Below are 24,114 nucleotides of genomic sequence, written 5' to 3' on the forward strand. Positions count from 1 at the left end.
AATTCTATTATGTTATCTCCAGCATAGTTTCTTTCACCAAAGTAATATTTTTTTTTTAGCTACTGGTCTTTCTTTGTTTCCAACTTTCCCTTTCCAGTCAATGCATTATCAATGCATCTTGATTGCGTGTTGGTCAATTTCAGACTACAGAAGTCAATGAAAATCTTCAGGTTTTTCATCTTTGGAGTTAGTGGCTATCCATTTGAATAACAGATGAATTAACTGGTCAGCTTTGTAGGTGTGTGGGCCTTATCTTATCTCATATAGTGTTATATTTTCAGGATGGATCTTGAAATGTCCTTTTTGACAATTAATGGAATGTGATTCTTCTTCAATTTGTCATTTCTACCACAAACAAACAACAACAACTCACTGTCATCAACAAAAAAACTCAACAAAATACCTCACTGTCATCAAGTCGATTCCAACTCATAGTGACCTCCATTGGGTTTCCGAGGTGGTAAATCTTTATGGAAGTAGATTGCCTCATCCTCCTTCTGCAGAGCTTCTGGTGGATTTGAACTGCCAACCTTTTGGTTAGCAGTCAAATGCCTTAGGCATTGTACCACTAGAGCTCCTTCATTCCCAACACAGCAGACCATAATACTAATTTTCTATTCAAAATAGTTAATACCAGTCAATTTCAGCTCACCCATGCCTCGAATATTCATCTTTAGGTATTTAATTTCATTTTTCACAACTTCTAATTTTCTTTGATTCATACTTCATACATTCCACGTTCTGATTGTTAATCAATGTATTCAGCTGTTTCTTCTCATTTGGAGTCATGCTACATCAGAAAATAAAAATGTCTAAAAGCTTTATTCCATCTACATCTACTTTGTGGAAGCAGCTCTTCTCTAATCATATTTCAAGTGCAGCTCAACCTAAAGGGCTCATCTTCCAACACAATATCAGACAATGTTCCATTGCTATACATAAGGTATTCACTGGCCTGTGTGTGTGTGTGTGTGTGCATGTGTTTTCCCTAAAATAGATTGCCAGGTCCTTTTTCCCAGTTGGTCAACTTGTCCATCATTGGTGGTCCTACTGGTGTTTGAAGTATCAGGGGAAAACCTTCCAACATAACAGCAACATGCAAGTCACCGCACTATGACAGGTTGACTGACAAGTGGTGGAACAATGCCTTATACCCTTAAAAATACCTTTCACTAATTTCCCATTTGGAAAAACACACATTTGTTCAGATGCCTATTGTTTCTTACTGCAATTGGTTAAGTAATTGGTTATCTTTGATTAATAAAATTGGAACAGACTAAGGACTATATGTACCTAAAGAGAGTATCAATATAGGGATTTTAGGAAGTTGAAATCCCTCTGGGCTCAGACTTCTATTTGTTGTTGTGCCTAGATTTGGCTTCAAAAATGAGTCTTCTTCATGTATATGATTTTTTTCTTTACACTTGGTAATAAAATATTGTGTGGAGCAAACATAGGTAAAGAGAGGAGACACTTCAATTCTACTCATGTGTAATAAAATGATTTACTAAAGAATAAGACCACATTCTTGTAAGATGGGTTAAATAATTATAGATCATATTTATATGCATTTTTTTAAAGTTAAGGGCAATGTATAAACATAATTCTATGATTATAAAGATTAGTCCAAAAGAAAATAAACTATATATTATATCATTTCTATATTTCATATTTTGGAAGGAAGGTTGGGTAATCTACTTCCATAGTGATACTGCCTCAGAAACCTCAGGAAGGGTTGCTATGAGTCAGATCCGACTCAATGGTAAAAACAATGACTATAATATATTTAATATTAAGAACTCATGAGAACACTAATCAAGATTTAAAGTATCAAGGGAAGAAAATATGAAAAGAATGATTTCATATCAGAATTCACTATTTTAAATAATGTGTTTTTTTTTCCCCCAAAGATCCCAATCTGAAGCAACTCAACAAAATGCAACTTCATATCACATTATGCAGGAGCTCTGGTAGCATAGTGCCTAAGGCACTTGACTGCTAACCAGAAGGCTGGCGGTTCAAACCCGCCAGCCACTCCTCGGAAGGAAGGTTGGGCAATCCTACTTCTGTAGTGATACTGCCTTGGAAACCCAAGGAGGGGTCGCTATGAGTCGGGGCCGACTCGAAGGCACATAACAACAACAACATCACATTATGCATCTTGTTATTTTAATAAGTAGAGTCAACTAAAAAATTATTTATATATAGCAGCTTTAATTCTATATAGAATACCACCTAAATGTGAAATGCTGTTGAGAATGGACATAAAGATTAATTTAATTTCTTAAAAAAAGTGTTTCAGATAACTCTAATATGCAATGGCATTAATATTTAGGATGAGAGAAGAAGGTTTGAGTTGCTATGAAAATCTGTTACCAGACAACTTATATTTATTTTTTGTAATGCTTCTAAGAAAGGGAAATAAAACAAGCAAAGTATCACAGCTGGAGTTGAAACAAATGGCCATCCATTAAAGTTTTTCAGAGGATTTTAAACATCTTTTCCTATGGTTCTTGACAGCCGAGGGCAAACAAGGTTCTTTGTCAATTTATGGCTATGCTGATACCTATAAAGGTCCTCAGAGATTACTGTAAGCTCCAACTAATGTCCATTTCCTTTATGTTACATTTGGGTTTTCAAGAGTGATGTTCTCCTAGGTAGCTATCAGTCTCCCAGACTCATTTACCTGAATACATAAAATGAAAAGTGATGAGCTTTTGGGGTGGACTTCTATTTGCCACATTAAAAGCTAATTTTATTATAGATTAATACGACCTTAATGATACCACCTTTTCTTCATTTCATAATGCTTTTCAAGTAAGAAGATAAAAGAGAAAGTCTTTAATGGAGTAAGGACAAGCTGACTTAGAGTATATCTTGACAACATTGTTATGTTTAGAGTAATGCAGATGAGGAGAGCACAAATTCTATTCCTTTATTTTAAAAAAAAAAAGTGGATTTAATAAATAAATAAAACTGTTCGAGAAAGCATGTAAAATAATCACCTTTCAGAGGAAAAATGAATAATAAGGTCAATATATAATAAATACTGACTAAAGACCATCTTTGTCTGACTCTATGTCTCTCACTTTCTCTGATCTCTGGTTATCTCTGTCTTCCTTATGTCAATAGATACAGGCATTGATATAGATTCATGTAGACATAAATGTAGAAAAAGACAGACATAGATATTCCAACAGCTTGAAGACATACACAACCCAAGGTTTTTCTGCCATCACCTATAAATATGCTGACAGAAGCTACTGCAAAACTATGGAGAACTATGAAATTCATCTCAGAAGAATTGGGTATCATGACAGTGAGCTCATGATTCATTTGTCAAGACTCTAGAAAACACAAAAAACAAAACGCACAGCTGTGGAGTCAATTCCAGCTCATAGCAACCCTACAGGAGAGTGGAACTGATCTTGGCTGTAATCTTTACAAGAGTAGACTGTCATATCTTTCATCTGAGGAAGAGCTGGTGGGTTTGAACCTCTGACCTTTTGGTTGGTTTACACCCTACTGTTTAATCACTGTGCCATCAGGGCAACTTCTGCTAAGACCGTACCAAACCCCAAACAAACCTGTTGTTGTGGAGTTGATACCTAAATTAAATTCAGCAAGTAATTTTCATCAAAAATTGAAGTGAACCTCTACAACATAAATCTTCTGTGATTTGACTGTGTGCCTTCTTTATTCTTAACATGTTTTCTAGCATGTTAAAATGTGGCTAAATATTTTTTTTTTCATTTGCTATAATAAAATTAGCCTCATAAAAGCTATATTATTCAAACATTTTTTAATAACAGTTATATATAAAACTATTATCCACTAGTAATTTACTTTGAATGATCAAACTTTTTCTGTAGGAAAGCATACAAAAATCTCTTAAGCCTCTTTTTCAAAAACTACAAAGGATTAAAGTAAAACTAATCTAAATCCATATTAATACAACTATTAATACATTTATACTATAAATTTCCTATGTTGTAGTTATGTGCCGTGGAGTCAGCCCCGACTCATAGAGACCCCTCCTTGGGTTTCCAAGGTAGTATCACTACTGAAGTGGATTGCCCAACCTTCCTTCCAAGGAGTGGCAGGTGGGTTTGAGCTGCCAGCCTTCTGGTTAGCAGTCAAGTGCCTTGGGCACTATGCCACCAGAGCTTCTATAAATTTCCTATAAGCAAAAAATAAAATATTATATATATATTTATATTTGCTTATAAATTTCCTATAAGCAAATATAAATATATACAATATTTTTTCCCTAAAACCTTGATACACACACACACACACACATATATACATATATATATATAATTTAATCAGTTTAAAAAAAAGTGTCATTCTCTAGGTTTTGAGCAGCAGCTGGCTTGACAGTTGCTGTATTAACAGTGGGAGAGACAGACTTGTGGCCAGGAATTCAAGGGCAGACCTTACTTACATGAAAAGCATCACATGGGGTTGTCCATAAATCATCCGAGCACAGCAGTTTTTAATTCATAATCTTAAACATAAGTTATGTCCAAATTCTGTGGAAACTTGAAAATAAGAAATCTTTGATATCTTGACCTTAAAAATATAACTCAACTCTTAATGAGAAAAAAAAAAAAAAAAAAATCTATCCAGTAAAGAAGCAGAGTTGTACCAGATTCAATATTTGAGATAGGCGTGGTGATGCTGCATTTTATGCTCAGCTGGTAATAGGGAGTGGAGGTTCTGGGATGGAGCTAGGAAGAGAGAGGTGTAGCTCTACAGTAACTGCAGGAACAGAGTGTGAGTGCTGAGTCTGTATCTAGGATAGGAATGTGCACAGAGTGACGCCGTAGAAGAGAACAACTAGAGTCGTCTGGGAAGGTTTCTCAAGAAAGTGGCATTAAATGTACAATCTGGTGGATAGAAAGGAAGAATCTAGGCAAACCATTGAAACCTAAACTAAGAGAAAATCAGGAGAATTAAATAGCTCCAAGTAATGTATTACCATTTTGTAGAAATTAATTCATTAAACAAATGCAAAAAGTACATCAGCCATTTGGGTGCATATGTATCTAAAAACCATGAGAGGAATTGGGTGATTCAGAGGTAAAATTTCCCCTTCCACGGATTAGATTCCTGGCCAACACACCTCGTGCACAGCCATAAGCAGACTGTCTGTGGAGACTTGGGGGTGCTGTGATGTTGCCGAGGTGTCAGCAGAGCTTACCAGCTAAGATGGACTATGAAGGAAGTCCTGGTAACCGACTTCTGAAAACCAACCAAAACAAACCTGTGGGTCACAAAGGTCAGGGATCCCAGGATAGACAGACTCAGACAGCACTTCACTCCTTTGTGCATGGGACCCTGTGAGTCAAAAGGAGCTCAAAATTACAACAGATCATCTGAAGCACCTAATCAACATTTGAGATCACCATATCTGTATTAGGAAAATTCTTTTTTCTTGGTTCATTTTACATGTCCAAGTTCTAATACATGCATAAACATCTATCTATCTATATATCTATATATTTGTTGTTGTTGTGTGCCGTCGAGTCTGCTGCGACTCATAGCAACCCCTCATTGGAGTGCTGAAGCAGTATCACTAGGGAAGTAGATTGCCTCGCCTTCCTTCCGAGGAGTGCCTGCTGGGTTTGAACCGCCATTCTTCTGGTTAGCAGTCAAGTGCCTTAGGCACTATGCTACCTATATATAGGAACTCTGGTACCATAGTGGCTAAGGCACTTGACTGCTAACCAGAAGTCTGGCGGTTCAAACCCAGCAGGGACTCCTCGGAAGGAAGGCGGGGCAATCTACTTCCGTAGTGATACTGCTTCGGCAACCCAAGGAGGGGTCGCTATGAGTCGGGGCTGACTCGACGGCACACAACAAGAAATATATATATATATATATATATACACACACACATACATATACATATATATAAATATATACAGAGTTTTCAATTTTTAATGCTTGGTTGAATAAAACATATCTTTTGTACACAAGGGCAACAACAAAAAAGGAAATTTAAAAAAGGGGAAAAAATAAGCCTAAATTGCCCCTTATTTATTTATTTATTTATTTATTTATTTTACCCTTAGGCCTCAGCATACGTCTCTGTTCCTAAGAACCAGAATTGGATATGAACAGAGACCCCAGACCTGAAATGTTTATGTGTCCTTACAGAGCCCATTGGCTCGTGGACTCCAAGTGCATGAGGCTCCATCAAAATGCTATTTAGAAGGCCTGAGCAGATTTGTGGAGAAGAGTTTCATCCTCTTCCCAGGAAGTGGCTTACTATTACAGGCAGTGCCAGTGGACCTGGGAATGGCTTACTATCGCTCACAGTGCAAAGGGACCCCAAGGCCCTGCTTGTGACAATCAGCAAGGTTGGCTGTAACTTCTGGCTGATGCCCTTTCAAATGCCACTGGGTGGAGGTAAAAGAGCTCCTTGTGGAGCCAGGCAGGACAGGTGTAGAAAATGGCATAGAAGAGAATGCTGAGGCCAGTTGCTGGGAGGGCATGATGCAGTAGCCACTTGGTACCTTCTGTTACTCAGCATACAAAACGGCCTTGTTGGATTGAAGATACATGTGCAGAAAAAGTGCTAGTGTAAACAAGCTCTCCAGTCACTGGAAGAAAGCCTCCGCTTTGAACCCTTAAGCTTGCTCCCCTTAGGGGTGCAAGCCCCAGGCTGGCTCTGCTGCTGATGAGAAGTCTGGCCAATGGGGCAGCTCCCAGACTTGGCAGACCATCAGCCTGTGATGACTGGAGGTCTGCCTGCCTGTGCACTTGCCTGAGGCACCCACACCACATGGGATGGGATAATTCTTTCTCCTCCTCTTGTTTTCCAACATTATAGGAAAAGTGACCTACAACTATAGGTAGGGGGTGGGTCAATTGTCTAAATTGTAAAGGAAACTCCAGAAAGATGACAAACTCAAGGACTAGAATATAATGAACATAACCATCCAACTTGGGGGCTCTGTTGCTTGTCACTGTGGTGACCCCAAACCCCTGAGCCTAAGACCTTTACTGATTCTATCTGCTCTTAAACATCTAAACTAGATGTTTAGGAAGGGGAGCCCCACTGTGCAGGAATAGCACATCACGGAGGCTTAAAGGGTTGAGGTGAGGGGAAGGTTGTGTAGAAATGCATTATACATCAACTATCTAATGCTGATGGGCCTGTACTTCTTCTGAAACCATCAGCAGGGCCTCACAGTTCTTTCCTCACAAATGATGTTTGAGAAATTTCCTGAGCTCATTCTGGCCTCCAATCAACTCAGCCAGCTTGAGTCTGGAGTGGAGGTTATAGCAGGTATCTCTCACCTCTCCAGTGCAGATCCTGTGCTGCCTTTTGAGAGGAAACTTCAATGGACCCCAGTGCAGGCTGGAGGGCAGATTCATGATGAAGCCCATGACATTAGTGAGAGCCATGATACTGACATCTCTGCTCTGCTTATCCCACCACACAGCTTCATAACCTTTGGTTTGAAGTGGCACCATGATAACATTCACATCTTAGTTTCCATTTCCCAACATGCTTTTTTCATGTGGTGTGACCATGGTGTTTGGAGATAACCTCTAGGAAATCTCTTGCAGTATGACTCAGGTGAATGCGTTGCTGTCTTGGAAGACATTACTGAGGGCATGCAGGGTACAAAACTCCCTGCTGTTTCTCATGGTAGCTTTGTGGGGTTGTTGCCTGGGGAAGCTCCCATGATTCAGATGTGGCCTTGTCTCCTCTCCATGGCATGCAACTCAATGTTTTTTCATTTTAGTTTCCAGAGAGAACTGAAAACACCCCACCCTTCCATTCTGAGGAAGGATGTAATCCTCTTAGTCTTTTCAGGGCTCCTGAGGTCTACCTTAGGAGCTCTGGTGGCATAGTGCCTAAAGCATTTGACTGCTAACCAGAAGTCTGGTGGTTCAAAACCACCAGCCACTCCTCGGGAGGAAGGTTGGATAATCTACTTCTGTAGTGATACAGCCTCGGAAACCCAAGGAGGGGTCACTATGAGTTGCATCCAACTCCATGACAGTTGTTTTTTTTTTTTTTTTTTGAGGTCTACCTTATTCCCTAGTGTCCATGATTTATGCTTTGTTACTTGAAGAAATGGTTGGAATCAAAAGAAGAAAAAAATCCACTTTTCTTTCCTCAGTGGAAAAGTAACTCTGGGTTTAGTTTGTTTTGCTACCACTGCCAAAATGCAAAATTTGAAAAATCATCTATAATCTAGGACCTGATTTCTCTTTTCTCACTCTCCCTCCAAAATCCATGGTTTTCTTGCTGCTTTCCTCTCTGTAAATGCCAACCACGCCACACTGTAAAGGGACAAACAGAATTGGTCACGTTCCTTCTCTTCTGTTTACTTTGAATCACACCATTCACTGAGAGAGAAGGCGGGGGGGGGGGGGGGTAAAATGTCAAATCCACACCGTCAGCGAGGGATGGCCCCTGTGAGGTTGCAGGCTGTGTTGGAGGCTCCGGGAATGGCTCTCTATCTCAAGCAGAGAACAGTGCAGCACCTTTGGAATGCCACCTGGGGCTGCCAGCTGGGGCTGCCAGCTGCACCTGGGCCAGGTGCGCACATACCTGAGCCCACATCAGCAGTCCTCACCCCCTATTTTCCAATACTTTTTTTTAAATATATGCTACACAAAATATGTTAGAAATGTGTATATATATACATATATATATATATATATATATAATTTCTGAAGTTCCTTTGTGAACTCCAGAGCTAAGAATAAAATATCATATATAGGCCAATATTCCTACCGTAAACAGTATGTTCAACAGAAACCAAAATCAAACAAAACTAGCAGACTAGCAATATCAGGAAACCTAAAAATAAAAGCAGAAATTCTACCTTAAATAGATTTGTCACTTTAAAGCAATATATATATATATATATATAAAGCCACAAACTTTCTTTTCAATGTATGTCAATATTTTAGAGTAGTTTTACATTAAAATTGAGCAAAAGGTAAAGACATTCCCCATATACTAACTCTCTATACTCGCATACATTTTCTCCCATTATTAACATCATACGTTAGTCTGATACTTTTGTTACAATTGGTTCATCATTTAAATCTAAATTTTAGTGTAGCCACTAGAATGTTAAGGAATTAAATCATAGAAGTTAAGAATCCATTAAAGAGGCAGGAATGAAAAGTACCAAAGAGGTAAGGGCTGAACAAGCCTAAAGGGGCTGTCAGATGGAAACGTGTGTCCTTAAATTACCATGTTTCATGTTGAGGGACCTTAATTCAGGTAGAATTTCAAACATCTTGTTTTACTCCTTTGTTCAGTCTGGTCCAGGAGAGGAAGAGAGATTTATCCAAACGACAAAGCGCTGGAGAAACCCTGGACATGAATGAAAACCTTTGGATTCTCTTCTCCAATTAGCTTGCCTACAGAAAATGAACTGTCTGTTGAAAAGCTTGAAAATGTGTTGGTTAAAATAATTTTAATGCAATTTTAAGAAAACTCTTATCAAATGTAAGTCCATAATTCCATCCACTTTTACCAGAAATAATAAAGCTTGAATTTGATTTCCACCTATTTGACCACTATATCTGTCTTTCAACTGCATTAGCACATTGCTGGTGCTGTGTTGTTAGATGAAATACTTAATAGTTTCTCAATTGATTCATCTGTAGATTAGGGATAATACATTTCTGAATAATGAATTGTTTGTAAATGTGTAGCTGTGCCTGGCACACAGTGAGCACATTTAAGTATTTTTAATAGGAAGATGTCATTTATCACTTACAATTCCAACAATGAGGTCAAAGAGGTAACAGGGTTCAGCTCATGCAGGTTTTTGTTAAACAGAGAAATCAATTTGAAATGTAAAGCACAAAAGAGAACACATTGTGGAGCCTGGATTACTGGGAAGTAGGACAAAGAAGTAAGGAGCTCTGGTAATGCAGTGGGTAAGGCAGTTGGTTACTAACCTGAAGGTTGGTGCTTCAAGCCTATCAGCTGCTCTGTGGGAGGTACATGAAGCAATCTACTTCTGTAAAGATTTATATATAACCTTGGAAACCCAATGGAGGTGACCCTGCGTTGGAATCCACTCGAAGCATTTGTTTTGGCTTTGGATTTTGGTAAGAAAAATAATTAGGAGGCATTTGCAGTAGTTTAGAAAACCAATAATTTGGGCTAGGACAGCAACTAAAAATGATGATAGATTGAATGTGGCAGAGACATAGGCAGATTTTTGAGAATGCAGAACTCTTCAGATAATCAACTTTGGCTTGAGCACTTCCTGAGAGATTTGTCAAATCCTTCTTAGAGTGCACTGCAGTCTATATCACTTTTACCCAAAATTTCAATCACTGTTTTCATTCAAAGGAGATTGAATTTTGATCAGGTAACCCTCTAGTCACATACCTTTGTTGTTGTTGATAGGTGCCACTGAGTCAGCTCCAAATCATAGTGATCCTATGTACAACAGAAGGAAACACTGCCCAGTTCTGTGCCAGCCTCACAATCCATGCTAGACCTGAGTCCATGCTTGCAGCCACTGTGTCAGTTTGTCTTATAGATGGGCCTCCCCTTTCCACTGACACACCATTTTACCAAGCATGATATCCTTCTGTAAGCAATGGTGCCATCTGACAACATGACCAAAGTAGGCCATTTTCCTTCCAAGGATCATTGTGGCTGCACTTCTTCCAGGACAGAATTGTTGATTCTTCTGGAAGTCCCTGGTATTTTCAGTATTATTCTCCAACACCATAACTCAAAAGCATCAACTCTTCTTCTATCTTCCTTAATCATTGTCCAGCTTTCACATACATATGAGGTGATTGAAAATATTATGGGTTGGGTTAGGTGTCTTCAAAGAGACATCTTTGACCTTCAGCACTTTAAAGGTCTTTTGCAGAACATTTTCCCAGTGCAGTATACTGTCTGATTTCTTGACTACTGCTTCCGTTGGTGTTGATTGTAGAACCACGTAATATGAACTTTTTTTGGGGGGATGTTTTACATAGCAAATTCATTTTCCATACAGCAGTTCATACACATTTTGTCTCATAACATAAGTAATAGGAAATTTTTTATGACTTGAATCTTTTCTCCATTTGTCATGGTACTGCCCCTTAGTCTATTTGTGAGGATTTTCATTTTCATTATGTTGAGGTGTTATCCATATTGCAGACTGTAGTCTTTAACTTTCATCAGTAAGTGCTCAAGTCATCTTCAGTTTCAGCAAGGAAGGTTATGTGGTCTTCATATTGCAGGTTGTTAATGAGTGTTCCTCCAATCCTGATGCCATGTTCTTCTTCATATAGACCAGCTTCTCAGATTATTTGCTCACCATACAGAGTGAAAAAGTAGGGTGTAAGGATACAACTCTGACGCACTCCCTTCCTGATTGTACACCATGCAGTCTCCCCTTGTTCTGTTCAGACAGCAGCCTCCCGGTCTATATCAGGTTCTTCATGAGAAAAATTTAGTGTTCTGGAATTCCCATTTTCCACAATGTTATAGGTAATTTTTTATGACCCACACAGTCAAATACTTTTGCATAGTCAACAAAGCACAAGTAAACATCTTTCTGCTATTCTATGCTTTCAGCCAAGATCGATCTGATAACAACAATGATATATATACCTCACGCCAAGTCCTCTTCTGAATCTAGCTTGCATTTGTGGAGTTTTTTTTTTTTTTTTTTTCCTGTGTGTGTGTGTTGTCAATATACTGCTGCAACTGTTTTAGAATTATCTTCAGGAAGACTTTACTTGTATGTGATATTAATAAGGAGTTCTTAGGTGTAGGGCCAAAAGCATTTGACAGCTAACCAGAAGCTTGTCATTTCAAACACATCAGCTACTCTGCAGAAGGAATACTGGGCAATGCACTTCTATAAAGATTTACCTCCTTGGAAACCAGAAGTAGGTCACTATGAGTCAGAATTGACTCAATGGCAGTGAGGTTTTGTTTTGTTTTGTTTTGTTTTTTCTGTTTTTGTTTTTTTGTTTTGGTGATATTTATGTTATTGTTCAAAAAAGCCAAGAAACTGAACAGAGGATCTAGGTGAGGAGAGGGAACTCAGGCATGCCCAAAGCAGCAGGGCAGGAGAGTGGGAGAAAGGGGATTAAAAGCCAAGAACCCAGACAGAGGAGCAGTCGGCCTCAAGGATCGAGGTGAGGAGAAGGAACTCAGGCACACGCAAAGCAGCAGGGTGGGAGAAAGGGGATAAAAAGCCAGGAACCAGGACTGAAGAGCAGTCAGCTGCAGGGGTCCAGCTGAGGAGAGAGAACCCAGACATGCCCAAAGCAGAACAGTAGAACAGGAGAAAGGGGATTAAAAGTCAGGAACCCAAACAGGAGAGTCAGCCGCAGGAATCCAGGTGAAGACAGGGAATTCAGACATGCCCAAAGCAACAGGGCAGGAGAGCAGGAGCAAGGGGATTAAAATACCCAGGAATCCAGACAGAGGAGGAGTCAGCCACAGGGACCCAGGTAAAGGTGATATGAGAGGTTTCCAAAAGGGAGACAAAGTTGTCTGTCGGTTTGTCCTACCATGGTGATGTGTTGATGTGAGTTTTGAGGCTGAGTCACTGGTGTTTCAAACCCAGCAGGATGCACATGGTGCACAGTATCAACCCAGCTGCTTACAGACTGAGATAACCTAGGAAGAAGGAAGAGGCCCTCCACTTCTCAAAGAATTGGCCAGGGAAAACCTTATGAATAGCAAAGAAACACTGTTTGATACATTACCACACAACTTTATGAATAGTCCAGTTAGGTTAGAAGGCTCTTAAAACAGGACTGGGAAAGAGCTGCATCATCTGAGTAAACCCAGCCTAACTCATATGGATAAGGTAAAGCTTTTGAGAATGACATTTGCTTATGTGGCATCACTCAAATTGAAGAGAAACAGCTGCAGATGTCCATTAATCATCAGAACATGGAATGTATGAAGTATGAATCTAGGAAAATTGGAACTTGTCAAAAATGAAATGGAACGCCTAAAGACTGATATCCTTGACATTAGTGAGCTGAAATGGACTGGTTTTGGTCATTTTGAATCAGACAACCATGTGATCTATTATGCCTGGAATGACAGTTTGAAGAGGAATGGTGTGGCATTCATCACCATAAAGGATGTTTCAAGATCTGTCCTGAAGAACAATGCTGTCAGTGATAGAATAATATCCATAGGTCTACAAGGAAGACCCGTTAATATGACTATTATTCAAATTTATGCACCAACCACCAAAGCCAAAGATGAGGAAATTGAAGATTTTTATCAGCTTCTGAAGTCTGAACTTGACTGAACATGCAATCAGGATGTGTTAATTATCACTGGTGACTGGAATGCAGAAGTTGGAAACAAAGAAAAATCACTGGTGGTTGGAAAATTTGGCCCTGGTAACAGAAATAATGCTGGAACTCGCATGGTAGAATTTTGCCGGACCAATGACTTGTTCACTGCAAACACCTTTTATTCAACAACACAAATAGTGGCTCTACATGTGGACTTTACCAGATGGAACACACAGGAATCAGATTGACTACATCTGTGGCAAGAGGCGGTGGAAAAGCTCAATATGTTCAGTCAAAACCAGGCCAGGAGCTGATTGTGGAACACACCATCAACTGCTCATATGAAAGTTCAACGTGAAATTAAAACAATTAAAACAAGTCCAAGAGAGCCAAAATATGATCTTGAATATATCTGTCCTGAATTTAGAGATCATCTAAAGAATAGATTTGATGCATTAACCACCAATGACAAAAAACCAGAAGAATTGTGGGAGGATATCAAGAACATTATCCATGAAGAAAGCAATAGATCACTAAAAAAAAATGAGAAAAGAAGAGAAGACCAAAATGGATGACAGAAGGGACTCTGAAACTTGCCCTTGAGTGGAGAGTAGCTAAAGCCAATGAAATAAATGACAAGATAAAAAAACCGAACAGAAGATTTCAAAGAGCAGCTCGAGCAGGCAAAACCAGTTAATATAATAATGAAATGTGCAAAGACCTGAAGTTTGAAAACCAAAAAAGAACACACTCAGCATCTCTCAAGCTGAAAGAATTGAAGAAAAAAAATTAAGCCCTGAGTTGCAATATTGAGAGATTCTATGGGAAAAATATTGAATGATGCTGGAAACATCAAGAGAAGATGGCAGGAAAACACAGAATCACTGTACCAAAAAGAACTGGTCAATCTTCATCCATTTCAGGAAATGTCATATGACCTAGAACCAATGGTACTGAAGGAGGAAGTCAAAGCTGCAATGAAAGAACTGGCGAAGAACAAGGCTCCGGGAATTGACGGAACACCATCAAGATATTTCAACAATTGGATGCCCCATTGGAGGCACTCATTCGGTTCTGCCAAGAGATTTGGAAGACAACTACCTTGCCAACTGACTGGAAGAGATCCATATTTGTATCCATTTCAAAGAAAGGTGATCCCACAGATTATGGAAATTATAGAACAGTATCATTAATAACACACACAAGTAAGATCTTACTGAAAATAATTCAAAAACATTTGCAGCAGTATATTGACAGAGAACTTCCAGAGGTGCAAGCTGGATTCAGAAGAGGATGTGGAACAAGAGATATCATAGCTGTTGTCAGATGGATCTTGGCTGAAGGCAAAGAATACCAGAAAGATGTTTACTTGTGTTTTATTGACTATGCAAAGGCATTTGATTATGTGGATCATGACAAACTATGGATAATGTTGAGAAGCATGGGAGTTCCCAAACACTTGATTGTACTCATGAGGGACCTGTACCTTGACCAGGAGGCTGTTGTTCAAATGGAACAGGAGGGCACTACATCGTTTAAAATCAGGAAGGGAGTGCGTCAGAGTTGTATCCTTTCCCCATACTTATTCAATCTATATGCTGAGCAAATAATCCGAGAAGCTGGATTATATGAAGAAAAACGTGGCATCAAGATTGAAGGATGAATCATTAACAACCTGAGATACGCAGACGATGCAACTGTGCTTGCTGGAAATGAGGATGACTTGAGTCACTTACTGATGAAGGTTGAAGAATACAGTCTGCAATATGGATTACGTCTCAATATAAAGAAAACAAAAATCCTCACAACTGGACCAACGAGTAGCATCACAATAAATGGAGTCCCAATGTACCAACTCTGCATGTACTTGACCTCTAGAAATTAGTATGTTACACTGAACCAACTTGATGGGACTGAGGACCCACAGGGCTTGCTTCCAAAGAAAAAGTACTGTTTAGAGTAGTGAGAACTGTACGTCACGCAGGCGACTGTAAAGGCAGTTGAAAGAGTAACTGCTAAGCTTGTGAGTGGACATGGAGCCCCCAGATCACCTGCTGCATCAAAAGGTTGTAAGAAATACAGTTATATTTAAAAAGAAAGAAAAAAGTTAGTACCTGAGCAACTGTTTGGAAGAGATCCATATTTGTACACATTCCAAAGAAACTCCAAAAACCAAACTCACTGCCATCAAGTCAATTCTGACTCATAGCTATCCCCATGGGGTTTCCGAGGCAGTAAATATTTATGAAAGGAAGATTGTCCAATCTTCCTGCTGCGGAGTGACTGGTGGGTTTGAACTGGTGGGTTTGACACTTACAGGGGATGTCTTTTAAATTTCTTAGCATAGAAGAGTAAGTGCTTCTAGCGTGGCATTCGTTTATTGAAACATCTCAGTGAGAATTCCGTCAATTCCTGGAACTTTGTTTTTCAGCGATTCCTTCAGTGCTGCCCCCACTTCTTCCTTCATCACCATTGGTTCTTGACCATCTTCTACTTCTTGAAATAGATGAACATTGACCAGTTCTTTTTGGTACAGTTATCTGTGTATTTCTTCCATCTTCTTTTGATGTTTCCTTCATCATTCCATATTTTGCCCATAGAATCATTTAATATTGCAACTCGAGGATTGAATTTTTCCAATTCTTTCAGCTTGAGAAATGCTGAGCATATCTTCCCTTTTGGTTTTCTAACTTCTGCTCTGTTCACATTTTATTAGAATAATTGACTTTGTTTTCTCTAGCTGGTCTTTGAAATCTTCTGTTCAGCTCTTTTACCCTGTCATTTCTTCCATTTGCTTTAGCTACTCTCCATTCAATAGCAAGTTTCAGAATCTCTTCTGACATCCTTTTTGGTCTTTTCTTCTTTTCTTGTCTTTTCAATGACCTTTTACTTTCTTTGTGTATGATGTTAATGTTTTCCCACAATTTGTCTATTTTTCAGTCATTGGTGTTCAATGGCTTGAATGATTCTTCAAATTATCTCTAAGTTCAGGTGGGATATAATCAAGATCATATTTGCGCTCTCATGGATTTGCTTTAAGTTTCTTCTGCTTCAGATTGGATTTGTGTATGAGCAATTGATCATCTGTTCCAGTCAGCTCCTGGTTCCTCTTTTGGCTGATGATATTGAGCTTTGCAATGGCCTCTTTCCACAGATGTAGTCAATCTGACTCTTGTGTATTTCATCTGGCAAGGTCCACGTGTATAGCTACCACTTATGTTGTTAAAAAATTGTGTTTTCAATTTGTAAGTTGTTGGTCTTGCAAAATTCTATCATACAATCTCCAGTGTCATTTCTATCACCAAGGCCATATTTTCCAACTACTAGTGTTTCTTCTTTGCTTCCAACTTTCTCAGTCCAATCACCAGTAATAATCAATATATCTTCATTGCATGTTTGTTCAATTTCAGACTTCAGAACTTCATAAAAATCTTTTAATTCTGTTGTCTTTGGCTTTGGTGATTTGTGTGTAAGTATGAATAATGTTAGCATTGATTGGTCTTCCTTGTTGGCTGTTTATTTTCTTTCATACAGAATTTCTTCCGACAAAATTATTTCACATTTAGTTCCATCTTGAATTCTACCCCTTTGGGGGGCTGGACTAATGCCAGGAGCCATTTTTTGATATTTGAAGCTGAGAATATATATATAGTGTTAGACTGGTTTGTCTAGAGAAGCAAAACCAGTAAAGCTTATATATACATATAGAGAAAGAGAAATGTATGTTAGACAAATGGCTCACACACTTATAGAAGTTGGCAAGTCCCAAGTTCTTGGATCAAACATCAACCTGGAGGCTTTTCCTGACTCACGCAGCTGCAGGGGTTGACGAGTTCAAGGTTGGCAGGCAGTACCGACTGTTGACTCCAATGAATGATGAATCCAAGAAATCCAGGTTGAATGGTGGATTGTTCTCTCATGGACAATTGTAGGCAACACAACAGGATCCCCCTCCACAGAATAAGGTTTCTTTTCCCAGGATGTCCATAAATATACTGGAAGCAGGCCACACCCCTAACGAAACTCCCTTTCAATGGATTGGCTGCTCAAAACATATACATCTGATCCCGTCATGGGAGAAACCCACATCACAATTGCTTAAACCACACAGAATTGTGATCCTTGACACATAGCTCCAACTATCATATATATATATACATGTTCTGGTTACCTAGTGAAACTCTAACAAGAATATATACCACAAATGGGATGGCCTTAACAAATAGTAGTTTATTCTCTTACAGTTCAGGAAGGTAGAATTCCAAGTCCCAAGTGACAGGCTCTTGTGGTTTTGTGAAAGCCCCTCAACCTTGGGCTTCAGCTCTGCCTCTTGCTCCCAGCCCACTGAAGTTAGAAGCATCTCTTCACTCAGGCAGCTGCTAGTTACTGAGGCTGACAAATCCAAAGTCAACAAGGGAAAAGGCACAGTCCCAATGTTACCAAACCACATGGCAGGCCATTAATTGACGTACATTGAAAGTCCCAAGGTTGGCAAAGTATGGCAGGCTGCTGAACAATGACATGGCTACATGCGGGGTTCAAGTGTGCCACAAGCTAGAGACTGTTCCTAAACCTCCTTTTTATATATGGCAAACAAACCACATACCCAAAGCAGCTACTCAGCTGCTGTGGTAGATCCCACCATGGAGCTGATTGCCAGTCTCATCATGGGGAATAACTACTACTAGCTGCCCAGCCACTCAGCTATGCCCAGCCAAGTTGACATACAACTTTAATTACCACTATATATACATATACATATACATACATATATATATACATATATATGTATGTATATGTATATATATTTGTCCTTTACAAAATAATAAAGAACTCTGATAATGTTTAAGGCATTTGACTCCTAACCAAACTTTCTGTGGTTTGAACCTATCCACTACTTCAAGGAAGAAAGCTGAGGCTGTCTGCTTCCATAAATATTATAGCCTTGGAAACCCAATGTGGGTCAGTATGAGTCAGAATTGGCTTCATGGTGATGAGGCTGTTTTTTTTTTTTTTTTTTTTTTTTTTAATATAGCATGCATTGAGGTGGAGATATTTTTATGGAGTTCAATATTCAAGTCTAAAGTTCACTGTAAATGTCAAACTTGGAAAAATAAATAAATTCAGGGGACCTTCACATGTAGATAGTATTTAAAGGTATATGGTTGATAAACTCAATCTATTAAAAATAGCATATAAATAAAAATAAATAAGTAAAAGAGGGTTGAATCTCATTCTGGAATACTCCCGTTTTTTTAAGTATTATAAAAAGAGGAAAATTGAGCATATTAGACTAGTAAAGAAGAGCCAGGTAACTTATACGCTTTGTCTGCTAGTTAGTATCTGACTCTTCCCATCTCTCCTGTCTTGCTTTAATTCTAATCTCTGCCTCTTCCTTATTTCAACTTTATAGAAGTTGAAGTTAGTAATTACAGGACCTTAGATAGTAATAATAATAATTACTTCATATATTGTGGTGGTTAGGTTTTTGTGTCAACTTGGCTGGGCCTGGTTAGGTGGCTGGGCAGCTGGTAGTATTTATTCCCCATGATGAGACTGGCAGTCAACTCCACGGTGGGATCTACCACAAGCAGCTGAGTAGGAATGTGCCTTTGGGATGTGGTCTACTTCCTGTATTTAAGGAGAAGTCTTGGGAATGGTCTCTGGCCTATGGCATTCTTGGACCCTGCATGTAGCTGTGTTGTTGCTCAGCAGCCTGTTATGCTCTGCCATCCTTGGGACTTACAATGGACTTAAATTAATGGCCTGCTGTGTGATTTGGTAACATCTGGACTGTGCCTTTTTACTTGTCAACCTTGGGGCATCTCAGCCTCAGCAGCCAGCAGCTGTCTGAGTGAAGAAACGCCTCTAGCTCCAGTGGGACAGTAGCAGGATGCAGAGCTGGACCCCAAGACTGAGGGGCTTTCACCCAGCCCCTAGAGCCTGGCACTTTGAACTTGGATTTTAAACCTCCAAATTTTAAGAATAAACTCCTGTTTGTTAAGGCCACCCCATTTGTGGTATATGTTCTTGTCAGAGAGGTAACCAGAACACATATGTTAGTCAAACAGTTTATATAGTCATTGGTAATTTAAATGCTGGCAATTCAAATTCACCCAGTGGCTACACAGAAGAAAGAAAGACCAAGAAAAATGCTTCTCTAGTATTTCCAGTCAAAAAAATGCAACAGATCAGTTCTCCTCTGCAGCATATGGGTAACTATGAGGTAGAATCAACTTGACAGCAACAGGTATATATATTTCGTGTAATTTTCTTTAAGCTGAACTTACTTATAACTTAAACTATAAAATAAATACAAATTTATTTCATTTAATACAATTTATTTTGTATATTCCCCAAAAAACCTACTTCAAAATATCATTGTAATGAAAAGAGCCATAGGAATGGCATGGGGGAAAAAAAAAAAAAGCTACTGTTTTTCTGGTCAGTGTGTCCAGTTTACAAAAGAACATGAAGACATTGGAGACAAATGGGGAAGCAGAATTGGAAACAATGATGACTTCAGAAACATTGTTGAATCAGTTTTTCCAGTCACTGTCTCTGTTGGTCAAGCTCCTAAAATATTTCCATTAGTTTTGTCTTTGTAGATTCCTTTAGATTCTGTCTTTTTTATAATTGCCTTCAAATTTTCTATGGATTGATGTGGTATTCAAATAAATAGCTAATTATTATTCACCTTTCTTATACTTTATGTAGTATATCATGTCTGCTAGTTGTCTCCTAACATTAGGTCTTCATTTTCTTCCTTATCATTTGAGTATTTGGCCATCCAGAAAAGAGGTGGCATCCCCTGGCTTCCGTTGCAGTTACATGTATCTCTTTAACTAACATATGGTCAATGAAATACAAAAGGAATGATCTCATGGCCATTTCTACAAATCTTCTCTCAAACACAAATGGCAAAGTCTCTTTTGCCTTTCATCTTTTTCTCATGATAGGAGGCAGACATGATGGTTGCCTTATAAGTAGAGTCATTAGTAGAAGAGCAAAGTTAAAAAGGGCCTGTGTTCCTGAGGTGACATGAAACAGACTCAGTATGTGAGCTTTGTTCTACCTACTTAAGGACCTTGAAGTGAAAGAGACATATCTATTTTATTTATACTACTTTTAATTGGAGGGCTTTACTATTTATATATAAATGAAATGCCAATGGAGATTATATATATATATATAGAGAGAGAGAGAGAAACTAAGTTGCAGCATAGTGCCTAAGGCATTTGACTGCTTAGCATAAAGCTGGCAGTTCAAACCCACCAACGACTCCTCAGAAGGAAGGAAGATTGGGCAATCTACTTCTGTAGTGATACCATCTCAGAAACCCAAAGAAATGTTGCTATAAGTTGGATCCTACTTGATGACAGTGAGGTTTTCTTTTTTTTTCCTTTGATGAAGAACTGTACTGCAATAAATTTGAAATCCTAGAAGAAATGAACAGATTCTAGAAACACACTATTTCCCTAAACTAACACAGACTGAGGTAGAAAACTTGAACAGACCCATAACAAAAGAAAAAAATTGAGAAGGTCATAAAAAAAAAAAAAAGTCCTGGCCCAGATGGTTTCACTGGAGGATTCTACCATTCTTTCAGAAAAGAGCTAACAACAATCCTACTCAAATTATTCCACAACAAAGATAAGGATGGAATCCTCCCTAGTTCATTTTATGAGGCTAGCATAATCCTTATACCAAAGCAAGGCAAAGATACCACTAGAAAGGAAAATTACAGACCAATATCCCTCATAAAATTAGGTGCAAAAATCTTCAATAAAATCCTTGCCAATAGACTCCAACAACATATCAAAAAAATAATATATCATGACTAATAGGATTCATACCAGGTATGCAAGAATGGTTCAACATTATAAAAACAATGAATGTTATCCATTACATAAGTAAAATAAAGGAAAAGAATCACTTGATCGTATCAATAGATGCAAGAAAGGCATTTGATAAAATCCAACATCGATTCCTGATAAAAACTCTCAGCAAAATAGAAATAGAAGGGAAAATCCTTAACATAATAAAGCACATATATCCAAAATGAACAGTCAACATTATTCCCAATAGGCAGAGACTGAAACCATTTCACTTGAAAACAGGAATGAAAGAAGAATGCCCTTTATCACCACTTCTATTCAACAATATATTGGAAGTCCTAGTCAGGGTAATAAGGCAAGAAAGGGAAATCAAAACATTCATATTGATAAGGATGAAGTAAAAATATCTCTATTTGTAGATCGTATGATCCTATACATAGAAAATGTAAGAAATTCAACAAGAAAATTACTGGAACTTACTGAAAGATTTAGCATAGTGGCAAGATATAAGATCAACATACAAAAGTCTGTAGCTACACCAGCAAAGAGGTCTCTGAAAATGAAATATGGAAATCAATACCATTTACACTAGCTAACAAAAAGATAAGATACTTGGGAATAAATATTGCTAGGAACACAAAAGACCTATACAAAGAAAACTATAAAACATTACTTCAAGAAACTATAAGAGTCTACATAAATGGAAGAACATACCATGGTCATGGATAGGAAGATTGAATATTGTGAAAATATCAATAGTTCTCAAAGCAATCTGTACATTCTATGCAATCTTCATCTAGATTCCATGAACTTTCTTTAAAGACATGGAAAAAACAATCACCAATTTTATATGGAAAGGAAAAAGATCTTTGACAAGCAAAGAATTACTGAAGAAGAAGAACAAAGTAGGAGGGCTCACTCACCCAGATCTCAATATCTGCTATGCAGCTACAGTTGTCAAAACAGCTTGTTGTGGGTACAATGACAGACAGATACACAAGTGGAGCAGAACTGAGAACCCAGGAATCGATCCATTCACCTATGGTTACCTGATCTTTGACAAAAGGCCAAACTCCTTTAAATGGGGAAGAGATAGCCTCTGTCACATATAGTGCTGGAAACACTGGATATCCATTTGCAGACAAATGACACAAGATCTAAATGTTACACCACACACAAAACTAACTACAGATGGATCAAAGATTTAATGTGAAACCTGAAACGATAAAGCTCAACAAAGAAAAAAAATATAGGGGCAAACTTTAAGGTACTAATTTATGGCAAAAACAGTCTAGCAAGCATAACCCAATATGCACAAACAGCAGAAGATAAATCAGATGATTTGGGGCCTTCTAAAAATTCTTATGTGCATCAAAAGACTTCTCCAAAAGAGTAAACAGCAAACCTACAAAATGGGAAAAAAATATTCAGCAATGACACATTGGACAAAGAACTTATCTCTAAAATATATAGAAAACTCTGATATCTCAACATCAAAAACACAAACAATCCAATTAAAAAAAAAAAAGTGGGCAGAAGGCATGAACAGATATTTCAGCAAAGAAGTTATTCAGGTAGCCAACACACACATGAAGAAATGTTCACGATCATTAGCCATTAGAGAGATGCAAACCAAAATAACCATGAGATACCATCTTACCCCAGTATTAATAGCAAAGTTCAACAAAACAGAAAATAAAGTCCAGTGAGCATGTGGAGAGATTGGGACATTCATTCACTGCTGGTGGGACCATAAACCAATATAACCACTGTGGAAATCAGTATCACAATTCCTTAAAAAGTTGGAAATAGAAATACTATTCGATCCAGCATTTCCATTACTAGGTATATATCCTAAAGACATCAGAGACTGGACACGAACAGATATATGCACTGTCATGTTCATCACAGCCCTATCTACAATAGCAAAAAGATGCAAACAACCTAAGTGTCCATCAACAGAGGAACGGATAAAAAAACACATAAAATAGAATACTATGTAAAACATAAAGAATAATATAGAATTGGCAAAAAACATAAACATGAATGAACTTGGAGGATATTATGCTGAGTGAGATGACTCAATCACAGAAGACAAATATTGCATTAGTCTATTGTGGTAAAAACTCAAGGAAAGGTTTATACATAGAAGGAAATATTCTTTGTTGGTTACCAGGGATGGGAGAGGTCGGGAAGCTAAATTCTTAGAGGGTTAGAGAGTTGGGAAAAAAAAAAAAAAACAAAACATATCTATATATATATATATCTATAGATATATCTATAGATATATCTATAGATATATCTATATAGATACACACACACACACACACACACACATACACACACACATACACCAAAGATTATTAGTGGTTGCCAGTGGTAGGAAGGAGAGGGAAAAGGGAAGCTTTTGTGCTTTTGTTTGCTTGCATTGACCTTATGCTAATTGTGGTGGAATATTTTGGAAATGGATAACAATAATGGTAGCACAACATAAAAAACCTAATCAATATCTCTGAGCTATAAAAGGAGATCTTGTTATATATATGTTGTTACGTGGTTAATGTGTTTGTGTGTATGTTTTCACCACAATAAAAGTAAAACAAAAATGAAGAAGAATGTATTTATCTTAAAGCCAGTTTTCCCTTATTGTAGCATATAATTATTCATTCACAGCAACCCAGTATCAAGGCACACTGCTGGATTCAACAAACAATGGCTGCTGTAGCGTACACTGAAGCAGCACTACACTTGGCTCTCAAGGGAGACCCTTACCAATAGATGAGGTTGTGTCCCAGGCCTTTTTCCAACAGTTGGCATTATGCATTCTCAGCCAAACAGAAACCTTCCTGGGGGGAATGCCCATTTGGGGTTGGTGCTTCACAGCAGTTCCACCTTTTAAACCTATTTCCAGTTGTTGTTGTTGTTGTTTGCCATCGAGTCGGCCCCGACTCATAGCGACCCCTCCTTGGGTTTCCGAGGCAGTATCACTACAGAAGTAGGAATG

The 24,114-nt window shown here is 38.3% G+C and overlaps 1 pseudogene; it reads right to left on the minus strand.

Moving 5' to 3' along the window:
• Positions 1-7,152: 7,152 nt before the first annotated feature.
• LOC103209175 overlaps positions 7,153-24,114 on the minus strand; it is a 20,963-nt pseudogene continuing 4,001 nt past the window's right edge.

This window comes from Orycteropus afer, unplaced genomic scaffold (genome assembly GCF_000298275.1).
Source record: "Orycteropus afer afer isolate SDZICR_OR568_19922 unplaced genomic scaffold, OryAfe1.0 scaffold00484, whole genome shotgun sequence".
In the NCBI taxonomy this organism is placed as follows: domain Eukaryota; kingdom Metazoa; phylum Chordata; class Mammalia; order Tubulidentata; family Orycteropodidae; genus Orycteropus; species Orycteropus afer.